The sequence below is a fragment of the Heterodontus francisci genome, chromosome 2 (assembly GCF_036365525.1).
Source record: "Heterodontus francisci isolate sHetFra1 chromosome 2, sHetFra1.hap1, whole genome shotgun sequence".
Taxonomy (NCBI): Eukaryota; Metazoa; Chordata; class Chondrichthyes; order Heterodontiformes; family Heterodontidae; genus Heterodontus; species Heterodontus francisci.
This window is the reverse complement of record NC_090372.1, coordinates 148,274,661-148,291,587: the sequence shown is the minus strand read 5'-3', so window position 1 is coordinate 148,291,587 and position 16,927 is coordinate 148,274,661. Positions and strand designations below refer to the sequence as shown.

Below are 16,927 nucleotides of genomic sequence, written 5' to 3'. Positions count from 1 at the left end.
TTTAGATTAGATTAGAAATACAGCACTGAAACAGGCCCTTCGGCCCACCGAGTCTGTGCCGACCATCAACCACCCATTTATACTAATCCTACACTAATCCCATATTCCTACCAAACATCCCCACCTGTCCCTATATTTCCCTACCACCTACCTATACTAGTGACAATTTATAATGGCCAATTTACCTATCAACCTGCAAGTCTTTTGGCTTGTGGGAGGAAACCGGAGCACCCGGAGAAAACCAGTAGGACCACACTTAAGGAAGTTAGGAGGGCGAAAAGGGCCATGAGATTTCCCTGTCAGATTAGATAAAGGAGAATCCTAAAAGATTCTATAAGTATATTAAGAGTAAAAGGGTAGCTAGGGAGAGAGTAGGTCCCCTTAAGGATCAGTGTGGCAATCTATGTGTGGAGCCACGGGAAATGGGCGAGGTCTTAAATGAATATTTCTCGTCCGTGTTTACTGTGGAGAAGGTCATGGAAGCTAGTGAGTTCAAGGGAGGGAACACCGATATCCTGGAGCATATCAACATTACAAAGGAGGAGGTGTTGGAGGTTTTGAAGTGCATTAAGGTGGATAAATCCCCAGGGCCTGACCAGGTGTATCCTAGGATGCTATGCGAAGCAAGGAAGGAGATTGCTGGGGCCCTGGCAGAGATTTTTGCATCATCGTTAGCCACAGGTGAGGTACCGGAAGACTGGAGGATAGCTAATGTTGTGCCTTTATTTAAGAATGGCACCAGGGATAAGCCAGGGAACTACAGGCCGGTGAGCCTTACATAAGTGGTGGGAAAGTTATTAGATGGGATTCTGAGAGACAGGATTTATATGCATCTGGAAAGGCAAGGTCTGATTAGGGATAGTCAGAATGGCTTTGTGCGTGGGAAATCATGTCTCGCGAATTTGATTGAGTTTTTCGAGGAGGTGACCAAGAGGATTGACGAGGGCCGGGCGATGGACGTTGTCTACATGGACTTTAGCAAGGCCTTTGACAAGGTCCCGCATGGGTAGGCTGGTCCAGAAGGTTCGAACATATGGGATTCAGGGTGAGCTAGCAAATTGGATGCAAAATTGGCTTGGTGATAGGAGGCAGAGGGTGGTAGTGGAGGGTTGTTTTTCAGATTGGAGGCCGGTGACCAGTGGTGTGCCGCAGGGTTCAGTGCTGGGCCCTCTGTTTGTCATATATATTAATGACTTGGATGTAAATGTAAGGGGCATGATTAGTAAGTTTGCAGATGACACCAAAATTGGTGGTATAGTGGACAGTGAAGAAGGTTGTCTAAGGTTACAACAGAGATCTAAGATCAACTGGGAAAGTGGGCAAGGGAGTGGCAAATGGCATTTAACGCAGACAAGTGTGAATGGATGCATTTTGGGAAGTTAAACCAGGGCAGGACATATACAGTGAATGGCAGGGCCCTGGGGAGTGTTGTTGAGCAGAGAGACCTTGAGGTGCAAGTACATAGTTCCCTGAAAGTGGCAACACAGATAGACAGGGTGGCGAAGAAGGCATATGGCATGCTTGCCTTCATCGGCTGAGGCATTGAGTACAAGAATTGGGACATCATGTTACAGTTGTACATAACGTTGGTTAGGACGCATTTGGAGTACTGTGTGCAGTTCTGGTCGCCGCACTACAGGAACGATGTGATTAAGCTAGAGAGGGTGCAGAAAAGATTCACAAGGATGTTGCCTGGTTTGGAGGGTTTGAGATAGGCTGGGTCTGTTTTCCCTGGAGCAAAGGAGGCTGAGAGGGGACATGATAGAGGTATATAAAATTATAAGAGGCATAGATAGGATAGATAGCCAGAGTCTCTTTCCCGTGGTAGGGGTGACTAAAACTAAAGGGCATAGATTTAAGGTGAGAGAGATGAGGTTTGAAGGGGATCAAAGGGGTAAATGTTTCACACTAAGAATAGTGGGTATCTGGAATGAGCTGCCTGAGGAGGTGGTAGAGGCAGGAACAGTAGCAACATTTAAGAGGCATCTGGACAGGTGAGCAAGGCTGACAAGCCCCCTAATGACCTGCATCCTAGGGTCTTAGGCCTAGGGTTTTCGCTGGGTGCTCCAATTTCCTCCCACAGCCAAAGACTTACAGGTTGATAGGTAAATTGGCCATTGTAAATTGCCCCTTGTGTAGGTAGGTGGTAGGGAATATGGGATTACTGCAGGGTTAGTATAAATGGGTGGTTGTTGGTCGGCACAGACTCGGTGGGCCGAAGGGCCTGTTTCAGTGCTGTATCTCTAAATAAAAATAAAAAAATAAATAAAAAAGTGACTGCAGAGATAGTAGATGCATTGGTTGTAACCTTCCAAAATTCCCTGGGCTCTGGAAAGGTCTCAGTGCATTGAAGAACTGCAAATGTAAAGCACTGGTCCAGAAAGGAGGGTCAGCAAGCAGGAAACTATTGGCCAGTTAGCCTAACATCTGTCATTGGGTAAATACTGGAATCCATCTTTAAGAAAGCCATTGTAGGATATTTAGAAAATCATAATACAATCGGGCAGAGTCACCATGGATTTATGAAAGGGAAATCTAATTTATTAGAGTTCTTTGAGGATGTAACAAGCAGTGTGGATAAAGGGGAACCAGTAGATGTAGTGAATTTGGATTTCCAAAAGGCATTGGAAAAGGTTACTATACATGTTAAGAGCTGATACTGTTGGAGGTATTATATTAGTATGGATAGAGGATTGGCTAACTGACAGGAAACAGAGTGTCAAGATAAATGGGTAATTTTCAGGTTGATAAACTGTAACTAATGGCGTGCCACAGGGGTCAGTGCTGAGGCCTCAACTATTTACAATCTATCATAACTTGGTTGAAGAGACTGAGAGTATTGTAGGCAAATTTGCTGACGCTACAAAGATAGGTGGGAAAGAAAGTTGCACCGAGGACACAGAGTCTGCAAAATGATATAGGTAGGTTAAGTGAGTGGCCAAAAATTTGGCAGATTGAGTATAATGTAGGAAAATGTGAGGTTATTCATTTTGGTAGCAAGTATAGTAAAGCAGAGTATTATTTAAATGGAGAGAGACTGCTCCAGAGCACAGGGATCTGGGTATCCTCGTACATGAATCACAACAAAGTTAGCATGCAGGTCTAGCAAGTATTAGGAAGGTAAATGGAATGTTGGCCTTTATTGCAAGGGGGATGGAGTATAAAAGTAGGGAAGTCTTGCTACAGCTGCACAGGGCATTGGTGAGACCACACCTGGAGTACTGCGTACAGTTTTGGTCTTATTTAAGGAGGGATATACTTGCATTGGAGGCGGTTCAGTAGATTGATTTCTGAGATGAAAGGGTTGTCTGATGAGAAAAGGTTGAGCAGGTTGGGGCTGCACTCATTGCAGTTTAAAAGAATTAGAGGTGATCTTATTGAAACATACAAGATTCTGAGGGGCTTGACAGGGTAGATGCTGAGAGGATGTTTCCTCTCCAGGGGAGTCTAGACCTAGGAGGCATAGTTTCAAAATAAGGGGTCTCCCATTTAAGACTGAGATGAGGAGGAATTTTTTCTCTGAGGGTCATAATCGTTGGGATTTTCTACCCTGGAGAGCAGTGGAGACTGGGTCATTGAATATATTCAAGGCTGAGTCAGACAGATTTTTGATCTACAAGGGAGTTGAGGATTATGGGGGGCAGGTAGGAAAGTGGAGTTGCGATCACGATCAGATCACTGAATGGCGGAGCAGACTCGAGGGGTCGAATGACTTACTCCTCCCATTTCTTGTGTTATGTTCTAATGTGAATGGGCAAGAACATAGTAGATGGAATATAATGTGGAGAAGTTTTCAAGTTATCCACCTTGTTAGGAAAAATAGAAAAGCAGAATATTTTATAAATTGTGAGAGACTGAGAAATGTGGGTCTTTAGAGGCACTTGGGTGTCCTTGAACAATTATAGGAAGTTAGCACGCAGATACAGCAAGCAATTCGGAAAGCAAATGGTCTGTTGTCGTTTGTTACAAAGGGATTAGAGTATAAGAGTAAAGGAGTCTTACTGCAATTATATAGGACCTGGTGGGACCACATTTGGAGTACTATGTATGGTTTTAGTCGTCTTGCATAATAAAGGATGTACTTAGCAATTGCAACTAGACTGATTCCTGGGATGCGTGTTTGCCTATGAGGAGGGATTGAGTAGATTAGGCCTATATTCCCTCAGCATTTAGAAGAATAACAGGTGATGTAATTGAAACATATAAAATTCTTAAGGGGCTAGGGAGGGTAGATTCTGGGAGGAGGTTTCCCTTGGCTGGGGAGTTTAGAACTAGACTTCATGATCTAATAATAAGGGTTTGGCCATTTAGGAATTAAATAAGAAAATTTCTCCACTCAAAGGCTTGTGAATTTTTGGAATTTTCCACTTCAGAGCTGTGGATGCTCAGTTGTTGAGGGAATTGGAGTACTTTAGGGGTGTGGTGAGACCACACCTGGAATACTGCACAGTTTTGGTCTTCATATCTAAGGAAGGATATAGTTGTTTTGGAGGCGTACATCCAGGGTTCACTAGATCCGTTCCTGGGATGAAAGGGTTGTCTTATGAGAGGCTGAGTAAATTGGGCCTATAGTCTCTGGAGTTTAGAAAAATGAGAAGTGATCTCATTGAATTATACAATTCTGAAGGGGGAGGTTGTTTCCCTTGGCTGGGGAATCCAGAACATGGAGGTACAGCCTCATGATGAGGGATCAATAATTTAGGACTGAAATGAGAAATTTCTTCACTCAAAAACTTGTGAATCTTTGGATTATCTATCCCAGAGGATTGTGGATTCTCCATCATTGAGTGTATTCAAGTCTAAGATAGACAGGTTTTTGGTCTCTTGGGGGATCAAGGGATATGTGGAGCAGGCAGGAAAGTGGAATTGAGGCAGAAGATCAGCCATGATCATATTGAATGGTGAAGAAGGCTTGAGGGTCTCAATGGTCTATTCCTACTCCTATTTCTTATGGTTTTATGTGCTTGTATTCTGGACAGAAATTGATAATTTTTTTGGATATTAAGGGAATCAAGAGGTATGGGAGTAGTGTGGAAAGGTAGAGTGGAGGTAGATCAGCCATCATGTTATTGAATGGCAGACAAGCTCCAAGGGCTGGAAGGTCTATTACTCCTATTTCTTATGTTCTTATGATTTAAGGCCATCACTTTCCCACAGTCATTGATTTATTGACAACTTCTTCTGAAGCAGCCCATGTCCATATGCAGCAAGACCTCGACAACATCCAGGCTTGGACTGATAAGTGGAAAGTCACATTCGTGCCACACAAGTGCCAGGCAATGACCGTCTCAAACAAGAGAGAATCTAACCATCTCCCCATGACATTCGATGGCATTACCATCGCTGAATTCCCCACAATCAACATCCTGGGGGTTACCATTGACCAGAAACTTAACTGGACCAGCCACATAAATGCTGTGGCTACAAGAGCAGGTCAGAGGCTGGGTCTACTGCGAGTAACTCACCTCCTAGCTTCCCAATGCCTGCCCACCATCTACAAAGCACAGGTCAGGTGTGTCATGGAATACTTTCCACTTGCCTGGACGGGTGCAGCGCCAACAACACTCGAGAAGCTCGACACCATCCAGGACAAAGCAGCCGGCTTGATTGGCACCCCATCCACCACCTTCAACATTCAGTCCCTCCACCACCAATGCACAGTGGCAGCAGTTTGTACCATTTACAAAATGCACTTCAGCGACTCACCAAGGCTCCTTCGACAGCACCTGCCAAGCCCACGACCTCTACCACCTAGAAGGACGAGGGGTGCAGATGCATGGGAAAACGCCACCACCTGCAAGTTCCCCTCCGAGCCACACACCATCCTGGCTTGGAACTATATCGCTGTTCCTTCACTGTCGCTGGGTCAAAATCCTGGAACTCCTTTCCTAACAGCATTGTTGGTGTACCTGCATCCCAAGGGCTGCAGTGGTTCAAGATGGCAGCTCACCACCATCATCTCAAATTAGGAATGGGAAATAGATGCTGGCCGAGCCAGTGATGCCCATATCCCCCGAATGAATAATAATAAAAAAAATAGTCTGGCCATTGTCATTGCTGCATGTGGCTTTGATACCTATTTGCTTTGAAGTCTCAGCTCTGCAGTCCTGAGTTTATTTTGAAGTCTCGGCATTTTCCCATGACCTTGTGATAATAAACAAAGAGAACAAAGAAAATTACAGCACAGGAACAGGCCCTTCGACCCTCCAAGCCTGCGCCGATCCAGATCCTCTATCTAAACATGTCGCCTATTTTCTGAGGGTCTGTATCTCTTTGCTTCCTGCCCATTCATGTATCTGTCTAGATGCATCTTAAAAGACGCTATCGTGCTCGCATCTACCACCTCCGCTGGCAACGCGTTCCAGGCACCCACCACCCTCTGCGTAAAGAACATTCCACGCATATCCCCCCTAAACTTTTCCCCTCTCACTTTGAACTCGTGACCCCTAGTAATTGAATCCCCCACTCTGGGGAAAAAACTTCTTGCTGTCCACCCTGTCTATACCTCTCATGATTTTGTACACCTCAATCAGGTCCCCCCTCAACCTCCGCCTTTCTAATGAAAATAATCCTAATCTACTCAACCTCTCTTCATAGCTGGCGCCCTAAGTAGAAACTAAGTTTCTACACACAGCAGACCAACAGTCCATATGCTTTCTGATACTGAAGGACCAGAAAATCCCTTTAGTATCCAGATTTATTTCCTGGCTGCTACAGGAAAATACTAACATTTGCACTTTTAAAGCATTAATGAAATGGGGATAGGTGCATACTATTGATACTGCTGAGTCACCCCTCCCTCCACCCCAATATGTTGCTTCATAATGCAGATCATGTAACTGAAATGTTTTGTCCTATTTTTACCATTTGATTATTTTAGCTCCCTTGGTATTTTGACTTGCAAGCTTTAAGAATCTTTGAGATTTTGGTTCGAATTCTTCGAGTTGGTTGTATAGTGGGATCTCTGGCTTTGTGCTTTTCCTCTTCATATTTGTATTTTCTTTACCATTATTATCTGATGAAGAATGCATGTATATGTTACACTGCCAAAATTGACTACAGATGAGGAATAAGCTTGAGACCTTTCTTGTCTGTATAACTTAGTATTGCGCTATATGACTTATGAACTCACAGATTATCAGGGGGGCTCAATTCGCACTGCTTTTTTAAATGGTATATTGGGATTGTTGTTGGACATAAAGGTCAAACCAGAGTTTAGGCTCATTATATGGGGTGACTTGAGGTTGAAATTACATAGAGATTAGTTAATGGGTACTAAATGGTACCCCAGGACATGCGCGATGCCAACATCATCACCCTCTATAAAAACAAAGGTGACCGCGGTGACTGCAACAACTACCGTGGAATCTCCCTGCTCAGCATAGTGGGGAAAGTCTTTGCTCGAGTCGCTCTGAACAGGCTCCAGAAGCTGGCCGAGCGTGTCTACCCTGAGGCACAGTGTGGCTTTCGTGCAGAGAGATCGACTATTGACATGCTGTTCTCCCTTCGTCAGATACAGGAGAAATGCCGTGAACAACAGATGCCCCTCTACATTGCTTTCATTGATCTCACCAAAGCCTTTGACCTCGTCAGCAGACGTGGTCTCTTCAGACTACTAGAAAAGATCGGATGTCCACCAAAGCTACTAAGTATCATCACCTCATTCCATGACAATATGAAAGGCACAATTCAACATGGTGGCTCCTCATCAGAGCCCTTTCCTATCCTGAGTGGTGTGAAACAGGGCTGTGTTCTCGCACCCACACTTTTTGGGATTTTCTTCTCCCTGCTGCTTTCACATGCGTTCAAATCCTCTGAAGAAGGAATTTTCCTCCACACAAGATCAGGGGGCAGGTTGTTCAACCTTGCCCGTCTAAGAGCGAAGTCCAAAGTACGGAAAGTCCTCATCAGAGAACTCCTCTTTGCTGACGATGCTGCTTTAACATCTCACACTGAAGAATGCCTGCAGAGTCTCATCGACAGGTTTGCGTCTGCCTGCAATGAATTTGGCCTAACCATCAGCCTCAAGAAAACGAACATCATGGGGCAGGATGTCAGAAATGCTCCATCCATCAATATTGGCGACCACGCTCTGGAAGTGGTTCAAGAGTTCACCTACCTAGGCTCAACTATCACCAGTAACCTGTCTCTAGATGCAGAAATCAACAAGCGCATGGGTAAGGCTTCCACTGCTATGTCCAGACTGGCCAAGAGAGTGTGGGAAAATGGCGCACTGACACGGAACACAAAAGTCCGAGTGTATCAGGCCTGTGTCCTCAGTACCTTGCTCTACGGCAGCGAGGCCTGGACAACGTATGCCAGCCAAGAGCGACGTCTCAATTCATTCCATCTTCGCTGCCTTCGGAGAATACTTGGCATCAGGTGGCAGGACTATATCTCCAACACAGAAGTCCTTGAAGCGGCCAACACCCCCAGCTTATACACACTACTGAGTCAGCGGCGCTTGAGATGGCTTGGCCATGTGAGCCGCATGGAAGATGGCAGGATCCCCAAAGACGCATTGTACAGCGAGCTCGCCACTGGTATCAGACCCACCGGCCGTCCATGTCTCCGTTATAAAGACGTCTGCAAACGCGACATGAAATCGTGTGACATTGATCACAAGTCGTGGGAGTCAGTTGCCAGCATTCGCCAGAGCTGGCGGGCAGCCATAAAGACAGGGCTAAATTGTGGCGAGTCGAAGAGACTTAGTAGTTGGCAGGAAAAAAGACAGAGGCGCAAGGGGAGAGCCAACTGTGCAACAGCCCCAACAAACAAATTTCTCTGCAGCACCTGTGGAAGAGCCTGTCACTCCAGAATTGGCCTTTATAGCCACTCCAGGCGCTGCTTCACAAACCACTGACCACCTCCAGGCGCGTATCCATTGTGTCTCGAGATAAGGAGGCCCAAAAGAAAGAACTAAATGGTATAATGGGCTAAACACTGACCTTGTACTCTGGGATTTGGGTTCAAATCTGATGGGATGAAAATCGCCTGTGAGTGTTGGCTGGAAGGGTTCTATGTGAAATGAATTTTGGCAGTTCATACTGACCTGGAACGGGACATCAAATAACATGACCCACTGATATTGGGAAGCATGGCATTTTCTTTATTTTACCGGTATATCATTACACAAAAGTTATACTGCTTGAACTAAGTAAATTTGATCTTAATGGTTACAAGAGCAAAATACTGTGGATGCTGGAAATCTGAAAAAAAAAGAATTGCTCAGCGGGTCTGGCAGCATCTGTGCAGAGAGAAACCGAGTTAACATTTCAGATCGATGACCCTGCGTCAGAACTGGGAGTACTTAGAGATGTAACACTTTTTAAGCAGGACAAGGAAAACTGGGAGGGGAGGAAAGAACAAAAAGGGAAAGTCTGTGAAATGGTGGAAGGCAGGAGAGATTAAATGAAAAAAAACTTGCATTTATATAACGCCTTTCACAACCGCCGGATGTCCCAAAGCACTTTACAGCCAATTAAGTACTTATGGAGTGCAGTCACTGTGGTAATGTAGGAAATGTGGTAGCCAATTTGCACACAGTAAGCTCTCACAAACAGTGCTGATAATGACCATGCAATCAGTTTTTGTGATGTTGTTTGAGGGATAAATATTGACCAGGACATTGGGGATAATTCCCCTGCTGCTCTTCTAAATAGTGCCATGGAATCTTTTATGCCCACCTGAGAAGGCAGACAGGGCCTCTGTTTAATGTCTCCTCCAAAAGATGGCACTTCTGACTCCGTACACTACACTTGATTTTTGTATTTTAGTCCTGGAGAAGGGTTTGAGCCCAAAACCTTCTGACCTGGCGACAAGAGTGCTACCAACTGAGCCATGGCTGGGATGTGTAAAGAAACAGATGTGTCTAGAGGAGGTGTAAATGGGAAAAGCAGAATCGCCATCAACAGCTACTGTCCAAAAACAAAAAAACACAAAAAGAGAAAAGAGGCGAAAAAAATGGAGGTAGAGGTTATAATCTGAAAGTCCCCCAGAGTTATGACCAGATCAACAGAATTTTTTATTCTCTCTCTCGACAATGTGGCTGGTTGCTTCAAGGAAGATTTAAAACTGCAGTGGATATACAATTATATAGTTAAGTTTGAAAAACAAGTTCTTCAGTGGTACTCGGGGGACTTTTTCTATTTAGCACCTATATACTTTGGACAGAAAAAGTGAACTGCTTTGTTCATGTTTTATTTGAAGATGTAGATCAAGATTAAGTAGTTTGAATTTGTGGTGTCACTGAGATTTGTACTTTCATATCTGTGTCTGTTATATTTAATCCAAACCCAAAAAGTGATATCCCCAGTGCTCCTGTTGGGTAACAATATGAATAAATTGCAGTGGGGAGAAGCAAACTCTCTAACCTTCCTGTCTGATACTTCTGGCTGTTTTCTCCTAAAATGGCTGAAATTAATCTGCTAATTACTTTGAAAACTGCAAGATTTTGGATGGGTTTAAAGATTGCATCCAATCAGCAAGGTGATATTAAAGTTATTGTGAAGTACTGTCACTAGAACGTCTGCTGCTTTATATACCATCATATATATTTCTATATGATGGCACAGTGCTGATGATTATAACTGGTGACTCATCTGAAGGGAGGAATTAATTTGTTTCTGTTTGTCAGAATATAGTCTCCTTCATGGATTGTTATTTTCTGTCTTAAAATAATTTGTTAATGGCAAAGTAAAACTGCACGCAGTACTGCTGATATCAGATTGTTAGCATTGGAAGTCTAGAGGCTAACATCAGTTTTTTTTTTTAACTGTTTGACAGCTTAATTTGGTTTTCTAATATTTTCTCTTATAGATGTTGACTAGCTGAATTTACAAGTGTTAAATTGGGCATCAGAAGAAATTAGGAGTAACGCTTAATCTGCAGATCGGTGAGTATACTTGTATGCCATTGGAAGTTTTAGGCAAGATAAATACTGAAATGTCTTGTTGAATAGGTTTCTCTGTGGACATGTTACTTGCATCAAATCAGCACATATCACTGGCTAAGCGTTTGAACTTTGAAAGATAAAATATTGTATGTTTAAACCTTGGTACCCATAAATATAAATGTGGCATGTTGCTACACTGGATATGTATTACATGATGTGTTTAATGTTTTTAAAATCTTGAGAAATGATCCACTGATTTGGCAGTCTCTTAAATGAGTTTTATCTACCAGGTACACTGATTTTCATTTCATGTCAAATGGTTTGAACATATTGAAAGGTTTCCAAGCTGTGCTTTCAAGTCTTGGAATTGCTTAGCCTCTGTATTGTTTTCTCGTCTATGTCATGAGTAATGTGTTTATGGCTTATGGGAAAGTCATTGGAGGTATTTTAACTTATGGACTTCAATGGAAAAGAAAATCAGGCTGGGTGTAAAGTGGCCATCTGAATCATTTAATGCATGTTTTTTGCTGTGTGATACAAGTTAAAATTACCCCCATTGTTGTTGAAAAATATCCTACCATTTCATGTACCAGTCCACTGGACATCCACTTTTATTTAGCTATTCCTTTCCTTTCCCTTCCCGTCCCTTCCCAGTATAATCAAACACTTTCCCAATTTTGATATTTGTATTCACAGGCAAGTTATGAGATTAATATTTACTTTGAAAATGTACTGCTGTTGATTTGAGAACATTTTGTTGGAAAGGAAGAAGATGGGCAGAGTTGAAAATTGAAGAATTAGCCGTTAATCCCTGCAGGATACTGTAGAAATAACTAGACACTAATCAAATCAAGTACTTGTTTATATCTTTATTATATAATTGCCATTTCAAAGTGACTCTCATAACTGAGATCCAGTGCAATTAAATAGCAATATTTAAGTAGTTGTGGCAAGTGTATGAGTATGATATCTCTGGATTGCTAAAATGCTGAAACAGACATTGTCCTGTTGCACAAGGAGTGACTATAAATAACCATTAAATAAAGGAATTCCAAGTTGTTCGGGAAATATCAGTGCACAATACTCTATCAGCTCCTCGTCTATCTCTAATCATATTTAACAGTGAAAATCTCTAGCAAATTACTGTTGTAAATATGTGGTCATTAAATGTTTTTAGATTGTTGATTATACAATTGATAAAAGGTTTCCGTTTACAAATGTGCATTACGGTATTTGTTTCTTTTAGTAGAATTATAGTGTAAATAAAGCAAACAGATATAGATTTCAAATAAATTATTTGTTGCTTTTTTATTTATAGCAAAATGCAGTAAAATACAATAACTTTTTTTTTCAAAATTGAAAGTTCAGTAAGCGTGGACTATTTTAACTGAAGCAACATGTGTGGTATCTGAATTGGAACAACAGTTGACATTGTAAGCTACTATAATAGCATTATGATCACTGTTACACTTTCCAAGCCTGAAGTCTATTTCTTTCGCTGTATCACAACATCCCTGGCAACTCTGATGCTGCAGCATATGACTCCTCCTGTGGAGATGAGATATTGTAATATGTAGCTAAGCAGCTGCATAAGAAATAGTAGCTGCAATCCATTGCTATCTGGGTGACTTTTGGGAACTGGGATAAACAAACAGAGAGTTAACAGAGAGCATTTTATAGTAAATGTATACACATTTAAAACATTGTGTTGTGCTTCCTTCTGTTGATGGTATAATCACTAACGTGCCCTTAAGTTTAGAGAATTATATTTAAAAACCTAAAGGGTTGAAGTTAAGAATGTAAGTTTCCATTTTATTGTTTTTCTCACTACAGAGCTTACAGTTATGTATGAAGTCAACCACTTGTACTCTAATCCTGCAAACTGTTCTGAGCAGCCTTTGAATGCACTAAATGTAATATTGAGAAATAAATTTCAAAATGTTCGCCTTGTACAGTCATTCCTGTTCAAGATTAAAATCATCTCGATGTAATTCTAAAAAAAAATCAACAAATGAAGTATGTAACTGAATGAACCATTTTCTTGCTAAAACCAAATTAAATGTACAGAAAAAGCTGATCTCAACCAGCAGAACTACTTTGGTGGACAAGGTTGAAAACTGCACAACATGGTACAGTTGGGATAACAACATGTACTGGCAGCTGTGGCACAAGAACATAAGCAGAAACATTGTATTACAAATTGATTTAAGAATTATTGTTCAATTGATGTAAGAATGAATGTTGCTCAATGCAAGTTGCACCTAATCTAAATGTAACTTTTGGATTATGAGGTTGTGGCCTGGTTTGGCAAACTCTCAATTCCCTTTGGAGAATAGTTAAACAGTGATTAATCATTGTTTCTTTAGCGAGTATGCAGGGAAAAGGAAACGTGCATTTCACGCCTTTGAAGCAATTAATCCCTGTGATCTTTGCCAGTCTCCTCCCGATGATAAGTCTAAAGACAAAGCTACCTAATTTATTGAACTGCTCATGGCAAAAGTATAAAATGTGTCATTTATTTTCCATTATTTAGCTGAGCTGAAAGTGAAAACTTGCCTTTTCTAAGTGTGCCAAACACTTTACGTGGGTAACAACCTTAAGTGAGCTAGGTAGCTGTGATTACAATGTAGCAACTACTGCTTTTCTCATTGTGCACATCTGGTGTGTTTTTTCATTCACTTGCTGGCATTTTTTAGTGATTGTCGCATAAATCATTTTGGTAATCAGAAGCACGTGACAGTCGTTTCTTTTTTGCACAAGAGAAAAAACATATGGCTTTCCAGTCATCTCTGGTGAACAAAAAAATATCCATTGACATGCAAGTTTGCTGCTTTTTGATAGGAAAAATGGATAGCATGCTTTATTTAATTTTTGTTTTGTTTGGATACATTGTTGTAATTTTAACAAGAAATTGATAGAAACCAACAGTAAAGTTTAAAAGTTGTCTAGTAATTCCAAATGGCAGAGACATGTACTGTTTTTAAGTCTGTGGTTTTTAATTGTCAATGGCATCTATCAGCAACCTTACTTCCTCTTTAACACAGATTTCATAATACTATGTTTTAGGGAAAAAAAAAGATTTTTTTCACATCCAGATGCTATATGAACCATGTCATAAACATTACCTTCTAAATTAAATCCATTTACAGCTGACTGTGTTTATGATACTGTACTATACTGCTATAGTTTATAGTTTTCAAACTTGAAATGTTTCAAGTTTTGTATTGTATAATAGACATCAACCGATATAATAATCCCTCGTCTTTATTGTGTACTCCATTCCTACGGTGTATCAGCTGATCCAGTTAGCTATGGCTCAGTTGGTAGCACTCTCTGTGAATCCGAAGGTTGTGGTTTTAAGTCCCTTTCCAGATACTTGAGCACATAATCCAGGCCATTACTTCAGTGCAGTGCTGAGCGAGTGCCGCAGTGTCGGAGGTGTCATCTTCTGGTTGAGATGTTAAACTGAGGCCCCATCTACTCTCTCAGATGAACATAAAATCTCTCTCACCACTATTTTGAAGAAGAGCAAGCGAGCTCTTGGTGTCCTGGCCAATATTTATCCCTGAACTTACATCAGTAGAACAGAATATCTGATCATATATACGGATTGTGAGACCTTGCTGTGTGCAAATTGGCTGCTGCATTTCCTACATTATGACAGTGACTACACTTCAAGTACTTCATTGGCTGTGAAGCACTTTAGGACAATCTGAGATCATGAAAGGTGCTATATAAATGCAAGTTTATTCCATCAGTGCATTAACTTATTTTTATTTTATTAAAAGGATGTGAAGATAATGAGAATATTTATTTTTAAATCCAATATTTGTTAAAAGTATACTATATTTTATTATAATAAAAGCAAAATACTGTGGATGCTGGAAATCTGAAATAAAAACAAGGAATGCTGGAACTAATCAGCAGGTCTGGCAACTCTGCTTTTCTCTCCACAGATGCTAACGTTTCAGGTCAGTGACCCTTTGTCAGAACTAGTACATATTAGAAATGTGAAAGGTTTTTAAGCAAGTAAAGTGGGGGTGGGGCAAGAGATAACAAAGGAGAAGGTGTAGATAGGACAAAGTCACAGAGAATAATGGACCAGAAGGTCATGGAGCAAAGGCAAACAATATGTTAATGATGTGTTGAAAAACAAAGCAGCAGTACAGATAGGGTGTTAATGGACTGAAAAATGAACAGCCACAAGCACAAACATGAAAAAAACAGTGGGTAGGCAAACTGAACAAACTAAGATAAAATAAAATAAACACAAGATAATATAAAAAAAGAATAGCTAAAAATAAAAGTCAAATAGGGGGCCCATCGTGCACTGAAATTATTGAACTCAATGTTCAGTCCGGCAGGCTGTAGTGTGCCTAATCGGTAAATGAGATGCTGTTCCTCGAGCTTGCATTCATGTTCACTGAAACACTGCAGCAATCCCAGGATAGAGATGTGAGCATGAGAGCAGGGGGGGGGGAAGTGTTGAAATGGCAAGCAACCGGAAGCTCGGGGTCATGTTTTCGGACTGAGCGGAGGTGTTCCACAAAGCGGTCACCCACCTCTGCGTTTGGTCTCCCCAATGTAGAGGAGACCACATTGTGAGCAGCGAATACAGGATAACTACATAGAAAGAAGTGCAAATAAATCGCTCCTTCACCTGAAAGGAGTGTTTGGGGCCTGGGATAGTGAGGAGAGAGGAGATAAATGGGCATGAATTACACCCCCTGCGATTGCAGGGGAAGGTGCCGTGGGCAGGGGACGAGGTGGTGGGGGTAATGGAGGGGTGGACCAGGGTGTCGCGGAGGGAATGATCCCTTTAAAATGCTGACAGGGGAAGGGAGGGGAAGATGCATTTGGTAGTGGCATCACGCTGGAGGTGGCAGAAATGGCGGAGGATGATCCTTTGGATATGGAGGCTGATCAGGTGGAAAGTGAGGACAAGGGGAACCCTGTCGCGGTTCTGGGAGGGAGGGGAAGGGGTGAGGGTGGAGGTGCGGGAAATGGGCCAGACACGGTTGAAGGTCCTGTCAACCACAGTGGGGTGGGGAATCTTCGGTTGAGGAAAAAGGAAGACATATCAGAAGCGCTGTCATGGAAGGTAGTATCATCAGAGCAGATGTGTTGGTGACGGTGAAACTGGGAGAATGGTATGGAGTCCTTACAGGAGGCAGGATGTGAAGAAGTGTAGTCGAGGTAGCTGTGGGAGTCAGTGGGCTTATAATGGATATTAGTAGATGGCCTATCTCCAGAGATGCATATAGAGAAGTCGAGGAAGGGAAGGGAAGTGTCGGAGATGGACCATGTAAAGGTGAGAGAAGGGTGAAAATTAGAAGCAAAGTTGATGAAGTTATGCAGTTCGGGGCGGGAGCTGGAAATGGCACCGCTACAGTCATCAATGTACTGGAAAAAGAGTTGGGGGAGGGGGCCTGAGTAGGACTGGAACAAGGAATTTTCGACATATCCCACAAAAAAGCAGGCATAACTAGGACCCATGCGGGTACCCATAGCAACATCTTTTACTTGAAGGAAGTGAGTGGAGTTGAAGGAGAAGTTGTTCAATGTGAGAACAAGTTCAGCCAGGCCGAGGAGGGTGGCGGTGGTTGGGGACTGGTCGGGCCTCTGTTCAAGGAAGAAGCGGAAAGCCCTCAAACCGTCCTGGTGGGGGATGGAGATGTAGAGAGATTGGGCGTCCATGGTGAAGAGGAGGCAGTTGGGGCCAGGAAACTGGAAATTGTCAAAATGACGTCGGGCGTCAGAAGAGTCATGGATGTAGGTGGCAAGAGACTGGACCAGCGGAGAAAAGATAGAGTCAAGATAGGAAGAAATAAGTTCAGTGGGGCAGGAGCAGGCTGACACAATGGGTCTGCCGGTACAGTTCTGTTTGTGGATTTTGGGAAGGAGGTAGAAGTGGGGCTGTCTGGGGTTGTGGGACTATCAGGTTGGAAGCTGTAGGGGGAAGATCTCCAGAGGGGATGAGGTCAGTGATGGTCCTGTGGACAGTCGCTTGATGTTCGGTGGTGGGATCATGGT

At 42.5% G+C, this 16,927-nt stretch overlaps 1 protein-coding gene across 9 annotated transcripts in view; it reads left to right on the top strand.

Annotated features, from left to right (window-relative positions):
• Positions 1-16,927, top strand: part of tbc1d5 (TBC1 domain family, member 5) — a 771,220-nt gene that overhangs the window by 151,477 nt on the left and 602,816 nt on the right. For 8 of the 9 annotated variants that reach the window (XM_068011853.1, XM_068011822.1, XM_068011841.1 and 5 more), the window contains one exon: positions 10,819-10,894. The exons of the other annotated variant lie outside the window; for it this stretch is intronic. The gene's annotated coding sequence lies outside the window, so the exon portion shown is untranslated. The remainder of the gene's footprint in view (positions 1-10,818; positions 10,895-16,927) is intronic. 9 annotated transcript variants of the gene reach the window in all.